Here is a 13617-nt window from a genome sequence, read left to right on the forward strand (position 1 = left end):
CCACGACTTCCCAGCAGCATACTAAGTGTAAAAAGTAAGCAAATACAAGAAGAATTGAAGAAATTAGCCACATGAAAAAAGTATCTGCAGCAGTTACAAGAACTTGCAGTTTTACTTCCCCATCGTTAATATGATTTAAAAAGCACAATGTATTAGTGAAGACAAATGTAATGTAGCTGTAGCTAAGAAAGGCAGCTGTGAAATGTAAACACCTCTCAACATTTTTTGCTCAAGAATTCTGGACAAAGCCAGCAACAGGAATACAAAGACACAAATTTTCGGGATATTGTGATTTTGCGATATAGTTTTTTTTCCCCAAAAATTAGAAGTATGAAACTACAGGTCGGGGTTTTCTGACTAACTACATTTCTCAGAGTTTTACCAGAAAATCAGAAAATTAAATGTCTTTAAAGAGACAGAGCAAAAAAAAATGAGGCAAAATTAAGAACAGTGGAAATGTATATGGTGGTGGCAGGGAGATGCATTGCTTTTCGTTTTGTGCGTGTCTATATATATGTGCGTGTGTGTAATATATATGTGTGTGTGTGTGCGTGCATCTGTGTATGTGTGCATGTGTATGTATATATATATATATATATATATAAGTATACTTATATATATAAAGTACGGTATAAGTATATATACTATATTCAAAATTCAGAGATGTGAACTAAAGTGGCAATATTTATTAAATGCCACTAATAAACCTTGAATTATTGACACTGTCTATTTTGCCAATTTTAAAAACTAAAGCATTAGTAAGATGAATTTTATTTTGTTTAAGGAATTTCCTACCCAAAGAGCATTGAGTATTAACAAGTTGACAAGATGATATCTTCATTTTAATTGTTTTATTGTTTAATTGATATTACTATTTAAAGGGATGTGTTTTTTGTATTATTACTCTGATGAAGTCTCAGTATTATCTGAGATGAAAGCGTTCAATACTCAACACTTTCTGGAAGAAAAAGGTCCAAGTTGGGATTGTATTGCAAAGCGTCTTTAATAGTCATTTTGACTTGGAGACTTCTTTTTGGAACTCCCTTGCATTTCTTCTTAAACATCTGTTTACTTGTAGTTTATTCAGACTGTTTATTTTGTTTTTTGCCAAAATTGGATGAGGAAATAGAAAATCCCTTGGAAAATTTGGAAAAGGAGAGCTAAAAACCCTTAGATATTCCCTGGATCAGCTTGTCCCGTTCATCACACCTTTTGAGCATCTCTGCATCAGAGGGGCCAAACCTAAATCTCTATCAAAGGGAAATTTAAAATCACATTTTTACATCATCTGGGGGTTTCTGAGAATGCAGCCATGTAAACTTCCTTGGAACAGTACCAGTGGCCATAACCCTGGAAGAAGTATCAATGCAGTCATACACACATTGCAGACAATGGGTAGTGACCTGTGCAGTAGAAGAAACTAAGTTATTTAAAGCAGATTTTTCGTCACAAGAAGAACCTGCAGATAAAATGTTTTTCATACTTTAAAAATTGTGTGAACAAACTTTAACACATAAGCCTGACAATTCAAAATACTGAAAATCAAAATTGCAGAAGTATACACTTTTTTTTCCCATCCTATCAAAAATTTTCCCATCCTTATCAGAAAGTGTAGGATTGGAATTAACTGTATGTTTAGCAACAATGGGATCAGCTAAATCTATAGCTGCTGCGTCAGGTTTGGGAATAGCGCATAAAAAATTAAGACTGAGGAGCTTTATACATCCTGTTTGCCTTTTTAGGGGTAGCTGGGTGACTATCAGGAAAATTACAGGCTGTAAAACACACACCCTGTCATGCAGTGAGAACAGGAGGAGCAGGCATAGGGTCTAAAAGAATATTCTGTGACAATTCCTAATATTTTCTGAGGGACTGAGAAACCTCAGTGTTCTCCCACTGAAAACACTGGCAAATTCTAGCAATAGTCCCACAGCGAGAGAAAGCCCCTGCAGAGAAAGAGAGAGAGAGAGAGAGAGAGTCAGAAACTGAGCTCTCTTCTGAGTCTGAATCAGATCTGATGAAAAAACACTGTATCTGTACCTGCATCTTCCTGTTCAGATTCAGAATCTTGAGACTCTTCTGGAAAAGAATAATTTCTTTCACCAGCAGCTACTTTACAGGAAGGATTAACAGACTGAATTAAAAACTGAGTCAAACCCAGTAAACTACTCCTGTACAAAGAAAATTGAGGAGGAGTACATACATGCTTTTTCTGTTTCTTTTTGGCAGGAAAAATGGGGCCAACTGTGTTAGCAATGGCAGCAGCAGCTTTCTCAGGGATGGGCACAGAATTCTAACATAAGAGAGAAAACGTTTCCTGTTCCCTATCCCTGGACCAACACAAATGGCTGTCCCTTGCTGACTGAGGGGAACTCCAACAGCTGCAGAGGATATAGGTAAAACCCTTTCCATAGTGGCTATAGGTGCTATATCATAGGCATCCAGGGTAAAAGAGTGTTCTGAAGTACAACATATGACCTCAGCAGTCGCCCATCTGCAGATGAGGCAAATTGCTAGCCTGCTGGGATGGCAAAGGCTGTTAGTTTATTTTTTATTTTTCTGGCTGGAAGAAGGATCAACATTGGGAGCTGTAGTCTCTTCCATGACTAAGCCAAAATCGTTGCTTTTTCCCAGTGAAGAAAAGTATCAATTGCTGGTAAACACTACCAATCCATAACAGTTGCTTTTTGAGTGAAAAACACAGTAAAAAGCACCCTAAAACAATATGCCACCCCATAAAAGTAAAAGAAACACAATGTTGCCACAGAAAAAATGTTTTCAGTGACTTTATACCACTTTTAAAGTGACAGAAAACATGAGCACTCCATTTAAATGTATATTACACTCTTGAGACAATCCGTTAAGAGACAACTCTCCTTGTTTTAAAATAACTTTTCCAAGGAAGAAAGTAATAAACCATCAACAAAATTAAGAAAACTGAAGTTTTTTTTCCCCAAAGGGAACTTCTCTGTCCAGCAAAGAAAAGCACAAGCCAACCGTTGATTCTCAAAAGCCTCAGAAGAATATACCCCTCGGTGGCAGCACAGCTCTAAAAGGCTTCGTGCCCAGATTCGCCTTTCAGTCAGCTCACCTTGAGCTGCATGACCGTTTGGGTGCATGGAAGGTGACCTGAAGTTTTGGAAGCTGGCCGTTATATCCTTGGTAGGGCATAACCCCCCTTTATATATATATACATATATATATATATATATATATATATATATATATATATATATGTATATCCCATCATGACTTGAGTCCATGCCCACAGTTTATAAATATAACACTTAATCAGAATGGAGATAACAAAGGAGTCCGAGAAATATATCTTAAAGAAAAACATTGAGTGTAATAAAGCAACTTTGGCACTGCTGACGTAGATTCCTGGCATTCAGTCTGGAGCCATACGTCATGTATGCTTCACTTTAATGGTAAAGCTGAACAAACTCATTTCATTGACAATAAGAAGAATTTTGCTGAAGAATCTAAGAGATTGTTTAGAACAAGGTATTGCAAAAGAATCATTAATAAATGGCTCTAATTCTAATTGAACTTAAAAAAAATGTTTCAAAGTAGTCTTCAGATTCATATTTTTCTTGGAGAGCAAAGTCCCCTGCATGTTGGGGTTTTGAGAATGTACATTTTTTTCCCTTGCACCCCTTAATTAATAGAGTCAGCTCCTGGGTGCTTTCCCTTTTGATGAATTAATTACTTTTCTTGCATGCAGCATTTACACTACATGTATACTTACATACTGAATGCATGTTTGAACATCTTGTCTAAACCTTTGTTATACTTAAGGAAGCCTTTGTGCTAAACTAAACTAGTCTGACTCCAGCCCTGTTGTTGTTCTACAATTCATAAAACTGTTATTTTTTTTCACCCCTTTACTTCATGTTGATTTGCATTTAGATCTGGCAGGTAGAATATATAGTTTTTGCATCCATACTAGAATTTACATTGGGTTCATATATATATATATATATATATATATATATATATATATATATATATATATATATATATGGATTCCCTTCACAAGCTCAAAGTTTCAAAACTTCGAACTGCAAATGGTTGAGACCATAAGATCGAAGTTTTGAAACTTCGAACGTTGTGACTGGAGATCACCGTACAGTGCAAAACAGGAAGTTTACCATTTTCCTCACTGTAGTGCGATATCAGAGTTGGTATATTTATTTAGCAGGGAGTATGGGGGGTGCGGGGGGGGCTTGAGCCCCCCCCATATACAAAAAAATGTAAAAAAGAAAATTTTTATTACAATTTTGAAGTTTCAAAATTTCGATCTTACAGTCACGACCATTTGCAGTTTGAAGTTTTGAAACTTCGAGCTTGAGAAGTAAATCTGTGTATGTATATACATACACACACGCATACACATATGCTGCAAGGTTTTAATCAGTACTAAATAGCTTCCTGTATTGCATAATCTTTCTCAATCATCTCTTCCACAAAGGGATGTTCCTTTACTGTAGGCCAAAGTTTCTTTTGGAAATAAAGGAAATGCATTCATTAATAAGTATAATTCAGCCATTATAAAACCTGTATCAAAAACTTGCTAAATTCTCTTTAGAGTCTAAAGTGTCCCAAAGTGAAGCATTTAAAATATTAGATACAGTACAATAGTTTCCTCTGCTAAAGTTTTTAAGAAATATTGCTTGCATTTTAAGGATTATTCTAACAATATGAAACATAATAAATTAATGATTATAGTTGCTAAGTAGTGGGCAAACAGTGAAAGTGCCCATAAAAAGCATATATGTTGCAAGAGCATAAAATATAATATAATGTAATATAATATATTATATATTATATTATAATATAATATATTATAATATAATATAATATAATATAATATAATATAATATAATATAATACAAGATTTAATATGATCATGCCCTTGGTGGGTATTGACACTAACTGTTGAAACAATTAGATTCAGAAAATCAACAACGTTATCTTTATATGAGGTACTCCCTGAAGAAACTGTTACATTCCAAGATAACTATAACTGTTGCTAAACAACTACTTAGTAAGATTATTAGCTTTGAGTTCATTTAACATATGTAACTGGAGTTCATTATTTAAACTAGCTTACCTGTAAACAGTGCAATCTTGTAAGATTAGTAACTGCTATGTCAGAAAAAAAAAGAATTACCAAGGTTCCACGATGTTCATATTCTCAGTGGTAAATATAGAAACTTTCTCCCTCTGAAGTAGAATTATTTTGTTATAATGGAAAAACTGAAAAACATTTTGAATATAAAATGCTGTCAAAGTTCTACAGGATCTGTCATAATTACTTAGCTCATTGCTTTTTACCAACAATAATTCCAGATAGTTTTAGCCATGCCAGGGTGACAGTATTTCCTAAGGTTGTGGACATTGGTCATTTGCCTTTATAAATGTGTTAGATTCTGTTCAGTTGCTTTGCATTTTTGCTCTTCACACTAAAAAAGGAATATGCATAGATTTTATTTTAGATGCAAGTAACTGGATGCATAAATGGCTTGATTGAAAGTTTATGGAATTGAACAGGGATATATGCTTATAGTTTTGGTACCCAGCATCGTAATTTGCTATTAAACCACATTTTTACTTGAGTGGCCATTTTTCATGGGAGATGCTATAATCTGAGTTAACAAAACAAGACACCCTATGAGCTAATAAATAGTTGGCAGTTTTGAAAATAATTGTCCATCATGAAGTTTGTCAGACCTGCAAGTATAATTGTACAAAAAGAAGCCTTGAAGGATGTTTTTTAACCCAAATAAAAATAAAACTCACTTGTTTTCTTATCTGAAAAAAAAAAAATCATAAAACCGATTACCAGAGTCCGTTACTGCACTGGTGAGTTGGACTATTTCATCCTCTTCCTTTAGCTACCAGTGCTCACTGATCTACAGCCATTGTTCAACTCCGAATGTAGCTTTTTACTAAGTATGCAACATCTAATATACTTTCCTCTCATTTTTATCTATTTAATAATTCACTTAGTATGTTTTGATATGTATCAAAACAGGGGTAATCTAAAGTGCTTCATTCAGATTTTCCTTAACTTGATTCTGATGCACAACCCTTCGAACATACAAGTCCATAACCTGAGCTCTGCTTAGAAAAGTATCCTTAGCATTTTACCTCTTTTTTCTTAACATTTAGAAACTTATATGATATTTAGCATCTTGGCTATATTCCCTTAAGTGTAGGAGATTTCAGTACCCATACATTTGTCAGACCTCTTCTATATCTAAATTGAGATCTGTCAGATGGTCTCCGTTTTCTTCTTTTATGTAATGAGCATCTGCGTTTCACCATTTGATGTTTCCATTGCATTATAGGGTTATTCACTGTGTACACTTACAGACTATCCCACACATGTAAAGTAGCACTAGCTATACGTTTTACAATTCCTGCCACGTTAAGCTCCCAGATGGATGAATATAAGAACACGTGGCAGTGGCATAGGACTTGGCACACTGCAACACGAAGAGTTACTTATAATTTGGACACGTGAATTAAAAGTCTGGTTATACTAATTCTGAGTGCATTTGAAAGAGTAAAAATAAAGCACAATAAAATGTTTATCTTGTACAGCAATTGAAGTGCAATCATCACATAAGAAAAACATCTTTTCCTCATGATATTTAATGAGCCTCTACATTTAAAGATCAGAAGAGTGGGTGAGTACTGACCATTTATAGCCCTTAAAACAATTATTTTTATAAAAACACAACATGACTTTCTGTATGTGATTACTTATACAGTAATGATTAATATGCTTTATTTTAATTTTGGGGGTCATTAAATGCTTTAGACAATCACATAGAAACATCACCATGATTTTAGATCAAATACTTTACTCTTTCATACTTAAAAAGGTTTCTAGCAGGGGGTCACAAGTTCTGTAAATGACATGTAACTAAATGTGCCTTAGGTAGAAAAATTACTGAATATAAAAGAGGATGTATACAAGTTCAGTTAATACATTAAACAAAACCACATTCCAATAAATTACAGTTTTGTCTATTTATACTTCCATCATAGCTTTTTTTCTACTTCAACAATTATCTTACTAGGCACCTCAGGTACTCAGAGCACTGCAGAATCCCATCGTGGCTTATGGCAGTGGTCTGTGTAAACATTTCATTTCCTTTGGCACAGAGGTTTCTATCAAGGACTCTACAACACCTATCAAGCCCACTGCTAAACCATTTCAATAGGTAAGATGCTGGAGTCTTGTCGTTCACTGGAAGCTTGATCACTCATAATAGCAGATGGTCTTATACAGTCATTCAACATCCTTCACCTAGTTTTTTTGTGTTTTAGTCCATGGATTATGATAGTGTCAATATAGGTTCATAGGTAAGTTCTATGTACGCTGCCCTTGTGGGCCACTTTAAGCATAGCCAGTTTCCCTGTTTGTGCTCCATTTGTTTATAGACTGGCTTTTCCCATCCCATGGTCAATAATTATATATTACCCCTAATGAGAATAAGTGAAGTTAAACTGAGGGGAGGGACCTGTGCATGAGGTAAAGAATTTAGGAGCTACCTCTGTCCATTAGTAGCGCAGGGAGAAGTCCTGTAGTAAGTTTTCTGTTTCTCATCCATTCATCCAAGTTGCAATTGAAAATGGACAGGGATGAACTTTGTTTTATGTGGATGGGGAGTCTGTAGCAGAGCAGCGGTATCATCTAAGATCTATCAATCCCACCAAACCATTCTGCTGATGTTGCAGAAGATGTTTAGATCCTCAGACCAAGTATTTCTGATGCCATTTGACTTACTGATGTGCAGTAAATCCATCAGTAATGGGTTGGAAGATGCCTTGTATGCCATACACAGTCTGTAGGATACTATGCATAGTGACAGGGCTTTGATTTAGGCCATGTAGAACATGTTGCTTATGCCTTGTATCCTTTTTGTAAGGTATAGTTGTGGATGATTCCATTTGTTGCATGTATCTTGACAGCTAAATGCCAAAGGGGGCATTTTATTCAATGACTGGCCGAAAGAGGGCTGAGTAAAGGGGGTGCAATGACATCCCCAGACCTAGACATATTTGTTTATAAGCTGTGCAATACAGAAGGAATTTATTACAAAAATGGGCACATATTGGTCAAAAGTTAGATCACTGTCTACATAAATTCCTAAATCCTAAACAACTGGGTTAACTCTTGGGTAGTGTTAATGAGGCAGTTTCTTGGGATAAATGACTTCTAAAAGAGTGCAATAATGCATTGTTTTGGCATCAGTTATTTATTTGAGACAGACCTTTCTGCAGGATAATAAAACCATTCAGGGATTCAGTGGCTGCCCTTAGCTTACAATGATCTTCAAACTTGGTCAGCCAAAGCCCTTTGGTATCTGCTTTTACTTCAGAAATGTAGTTGCCAAATAGGAGAGGAGCCAGTGCAGAACCATGGGATCTCTTTGTGGAGGTAACTTTCTCTGTTTTGATTATCTGCATCCTTATCTGTGAGCCAGTTGGCAATCCAGTGGGTAACAGTAGGGATTTATTCCTAGTTTGTTTAGCTTTTTAATAGAAAATTTTTTACAGGTCGAGGTATGTGGTGTGTACCATTTGCCTTCATTGGTTGCTTTGGTAACCTATTAAAAAAAAAATCCACCAGGCTATGTAAGCATGACTTGCCTTTGATGAATCCAAACTGAGACTGGTCTAGTGTATGGAGGTTCCCTATGTTCTAACTGATTAATTACATGATAAATCATTCCATCACTTTGCATATGATGCTGGTCAGACTTTTTGGTCTGTAATTGTCTGGGTCTGTGGAAGGTCCTGCTTCCCCTTATGCAGGGCAATAACTGAAGTTGTACTCCATTCACGTGGTAGAAAACCTTGTGTGGAAGCTGAGCTTGAAAAGTGTTGTTAGGAGTGTGTCATAATCATACTTCATGCTCTTTAAGATGCAGCCAGGGATTTTGTCAGGAACCATCAATCATACCTATCATCCATACTGAATTCCTCAGTAAATACCAGTTTTGAGGGCAAAATATTGGGGTGCCATCAATTCCAGAGTTGCCCCTTTAATTTCCAAATTTCCCGGGTTTAGTTTTGAATTTTTTGAGGGGGTTGAATTTGTTCTTGATGTCATCACATGCAGGGAGTGTGCGATGACATCAGGTTATGCGAGAGAATGGGAAGGCAGATTTTAATGTTTCTGTTAAGTTCTTTATTTGGCAGTTGCATGGCATGGAATATGTGTACATCCATTGCTAGAAATGGCAGATTAGAGTGCTCTGTTAAGTCTAATGAGAAACGGCAGATTTCTGTTACGTATTACTCTGTTAAGTCTTATTTAGAACTGGTGTGTGTGTTTGTGTAAATTGCCTCAGTTAGGTATAACTGGTGGTTAGAATTAATCTTCAGTCAAACCCTGTACCTTAGGTACAAGGAGCAAGAGCCTACATTTTGTACCCATACCACCACCACCACTTGTGATTGTTCTCAACTGTCCAAAGTTTTACTGAATATCTGATAATTGTGGTCTGTTGCTCTTAAAATTTGTGTTTTTCTGGCAAATCAGTGAGAACTGCACCTGTTGCCCTTGGGGTTCTGGATACTGGCAAAGGCTCTTGTCACCCCTATAGTGCCTTTTTTAGGCAAGGTTCAAATGACAAATTCACCACCATAACAGGTACAAGCAAGCAAAATCTGAGGGTAATGCTACGCAACGCTAGACGTCTAAACCTCAAAATGCACTCACTCGAGGCACTCCTTAAAATGGAGAACACTGACATCTGTGCAGTGACAGAGACCTGATTCAAAGCTCCAGAGAGCACCCCCTGCATTACCAGGCTATAATTCATACCACACCTTTCGGCCAACAAACCCAGACCGAAACACTAAAGGTGGAGGCGTGTCCATATTCATTAAGGATATCCACACCTCCAAGCTAGTTGCTCAGCATAATGCATCCGAGATCATCCAAGTTCAACTAACTCTGGGAAAAAACGCAATCCACATAGTAGCTTGCTACAGACCCCCCACCATGCCCCAGGATTCCCACTCCTCTTTTCTTGATACATTGGAAAATATTAAGGTACAACCCAACACTCTAATAATGGATGATTTCATTACCCTACTATTAACTGGGAAAACTACTCATGTACCAACTCTTCGGCTCAACGTTTTCTGGAAATCATCAATTTCAACGCCTTGGATCAACTTATCCACACCCCCACAAGGGGCAGCAATATCCTAGACCTGTTCATCACCAACATGGGTGACCGGTGTTCCACACCAGAGGTCAGCTCCTCGTTGGTCAGATCCGACCACACGCTAATCACCGTAGACATCCACATCCCGCTCCCACCCCCATTAGGAAAACAACCGTAAAAAATTTCTCCAAAGCCAACTTCATGCTTCTTAAGACAAAAGTGGCAAACTTCACGACACCCATGCAGATGGACAATAGAGGTATGACTGCTGAATCCTACACAAATTTATAAGCACTTACACGAGTGCATAGATCGTGCTATCCCTAACAGAACCAAGATGCTATACTCCAAAAAAAAGGAAGCCAATCTGGTGGACTTCTGCCATAAACAAACTCTACAACAGAAGAAAGAAACTGTTGCAAAAAAGAGTAAAATCCCACGACTGGAGGAACTCCCTGGTCAGCCTCACTAAGAAGCTGAGATCCCTCATAAAATCCTCCAAAGCTAGTTATGAAAACAAAATCACCACTGATTCTAAAGGCAACCACAAAGCATTCTATAGCTATGTCAAGAATCTCAATGGCAACACTCAGATCTGCCCTGAGTTACAGCACAATAACTCTAAATATACATAACCAACTGATATTGCTAACATCCTGGCAGATAGGTTCAGTGCTAACTTTACCCCCCTCTCACCCCCTAAAGGGCCCGTCTTATATACCAGAAGAATGCAAAGTTCCTGTAATCACGGCTGCACAGATAAAAACCTCGCTCTCCAAAGCCAAGAACACAGCATCCATGGGACCTGACAACATCCCAGGCTGCCTTCTACATGAACTACAGAATGAACTGGCACTCCATCCAAGTACCATGTTCAATCATAGCCTCACCTCAGGCTTTGTGCCCACTGAATGGTGCACCGCAACGGTTATCCCACTCCACAAAGGGGGGGGGGCATAACATACCCCGGGAACTACCACCCCATTAGCCTGACGAGCCTGGTCTGCAAGGCCATGGAACGTATCATCATGGAACTCATAAACAAAGACATTGGAGATCTCCAAACTCTGGACCCCACACAGTTTGGGTTTGTAAGAGGCAGATCATGTCTCCTAAACCTGATAGACTTCTTTGAAGTAGTCACCAAAGCCATAGATGAGGGTAAGGTGGTTCACACAGCCTATCTAGATCTCGCCAAGGCATTCGACACCATCCCCCACTCTAGAATTATAGATAAACTCACTAAACTAGGTATAAATCCCTATGTCACAAGATGGGCTGCCAACTGGCTTACTGACAGAACCTACAATGTGAAAGTAGCAGACTCCAAATCAGACTTCAGACCAGTGACAAGTGGAGTACCACAGGGTTCAGTCCTGGGTCCTCTCCTGTTTGGTATCTACTTCTCTGAAGTACAGGCTATCACAGACGGCCTTTGGCTAACTAAATTCGCAGATGACTGCAAACTAGGAGCCATAATCAAAACTACTAATGATGTGGACATCCTACAAAAGGGCCTCACTGAGACAGATGCCTGGTGTCAAAGCCATGGCCTCAAGCTCAATGCCAAAAAGTACATGGTCATCCCCTTTGGTAAAAACTCTGTATCCATGAACTACCACAAAGGCGGTAGTCTACTTAACACCGAAAGTGTGATAAGAGACCTTGGGACACAGGTGGATAGTAGTCTCTCCTTTGATAATCACATCACCACAGTAGTCAGGAAATCCTTCTACATGGCACACCTCATCACAAAAGGTTTCTCATCCAGAAAAAAAGAGGTCATTGTTCCTCTCTACTCATCACTCATTAGACCCATTATAGAGTACAATGCCCCTTTTGGTATGTACCCCACAAGACATCTACAACAACTGGAAAGGCCGCAAAAATACCTCACAAAGAGGATTACTGGCCTCAAACAGATGCCTTACGCAGACCGTCTCAAAAAACTCCAGCTTTACTCCATCGCATATCGCCTACTCAGAGGTGATCCCTGCCTAACATACAAAGCTATGTCAAACCCAGAGCTGCTGGACATGCTCCATTTAAAGAAATCACAATCCCTCCGAGCTACACGCTCTAGGGACCTAAACCTTGTCACCACAATAAACAGAACATGCTGGAGGGATAGATTCCTGTCCCAGAGACTTCCCATACTCTGGAACATACTACCTATCTATATCAAACAAAGCTCCTCATTATCACTTTTCAAGAAAAATCTTGATGATTGGATGGGAGACAGGAAATTCACCCTGGGGATCACTTCTGTGGCTCTGCTAGACAGGGGCACAGGAAAATAATTTTCTTGGGTGGCGAAAGCCAGGGCACCTTTTTGGCTAGGCTTGTCTAGGCCCTAGGGCCAATAGCCTAGTACCTACCTATGAACCTATGAACTGAATTCACTACATAATGATAGCCATTTAAGTTTCAGTCTTCCTATGTTTTGGGAAACGCATGGATCGGTAACACAAAGCATTTTATTCTAGCAACTCTTCTAAAATTATACAAGCAATGTTTAAAATGTGTCCCTGGTTTGGGGCCTTTGTCCCCCCCCAATAAATTTTGGCTTTTTCCAGACTACTTGTGCTGCATAGTTCTTCAGGGAGAGAGAAGTTTAGTGCTGCTCATTTCACTGACAAGTAGTACTCTAAGGCAAGTCAAAGGTATATGTCCTGTTCCGCACTGATCCTGATGTTCGTATATATAGTTAGGGGGGTGGGGAGGCACAGCCCCCCCACATTGGGGGTTGTAGGGGGCGTAGCCCCCCACCTAGTTGGGTTTTACCAAATAATGTAAAACAAAGCAGACAACAGAAAACCACATAAAGGGGGCTACACTCCCAACTATATATATAAATATATATATATATATATATATATATATATATATATATATATATATATATATATATATATATATATATATATATATACTAAAACCAGGATCACACTGCAGTGGGGTAGAGGACATATACCTTTGACTTGCCTTAGAGTACTACTTGTCAGTAAAATAAGTCTTTGGTGAAATGGTCTTTCAGTGAAGTGATATGAATCCATATATATATATATATATATATATATATATATATATATATATATAGATATAGATATAGATATAGATATAAATACATACATACACACATTTACAAAAAATTTTTTGAAAACATGAGGCTAGAGAGGCTATTTGAAATTACAATCCAGATCAAACATTTGGAAAATACTTTTAAAATGTGAGTAACAGCTATTCAGAAATAAGCATGTAGAAATTCTTACACTTAAAACAATCAAAAATGCACTTAAGAGCTGCACATAGACTGCCACAGATGCCATCAACCATTACCATCCAGAAGAATCATCCCAAGACTGGTTAAGGATGTGTAATTGAGGTTCTCTGCCTCACCATCCAACTTCCATTGTGT

The sequence above is a fragment of the Protopterus annectens genome, chromosome 9.part0 (assembly GCF_019279795.1).
Source record: "Protopterus annectens isolate FY-2018-M chromosome 9.part0, PAN1.0, whole genome shotgun sequence".
NCBI lineage: Eukaryota > Metazoa > Chordata > Ceratodontiformes > Protopteridae > Protopterus > Protopterus annectens.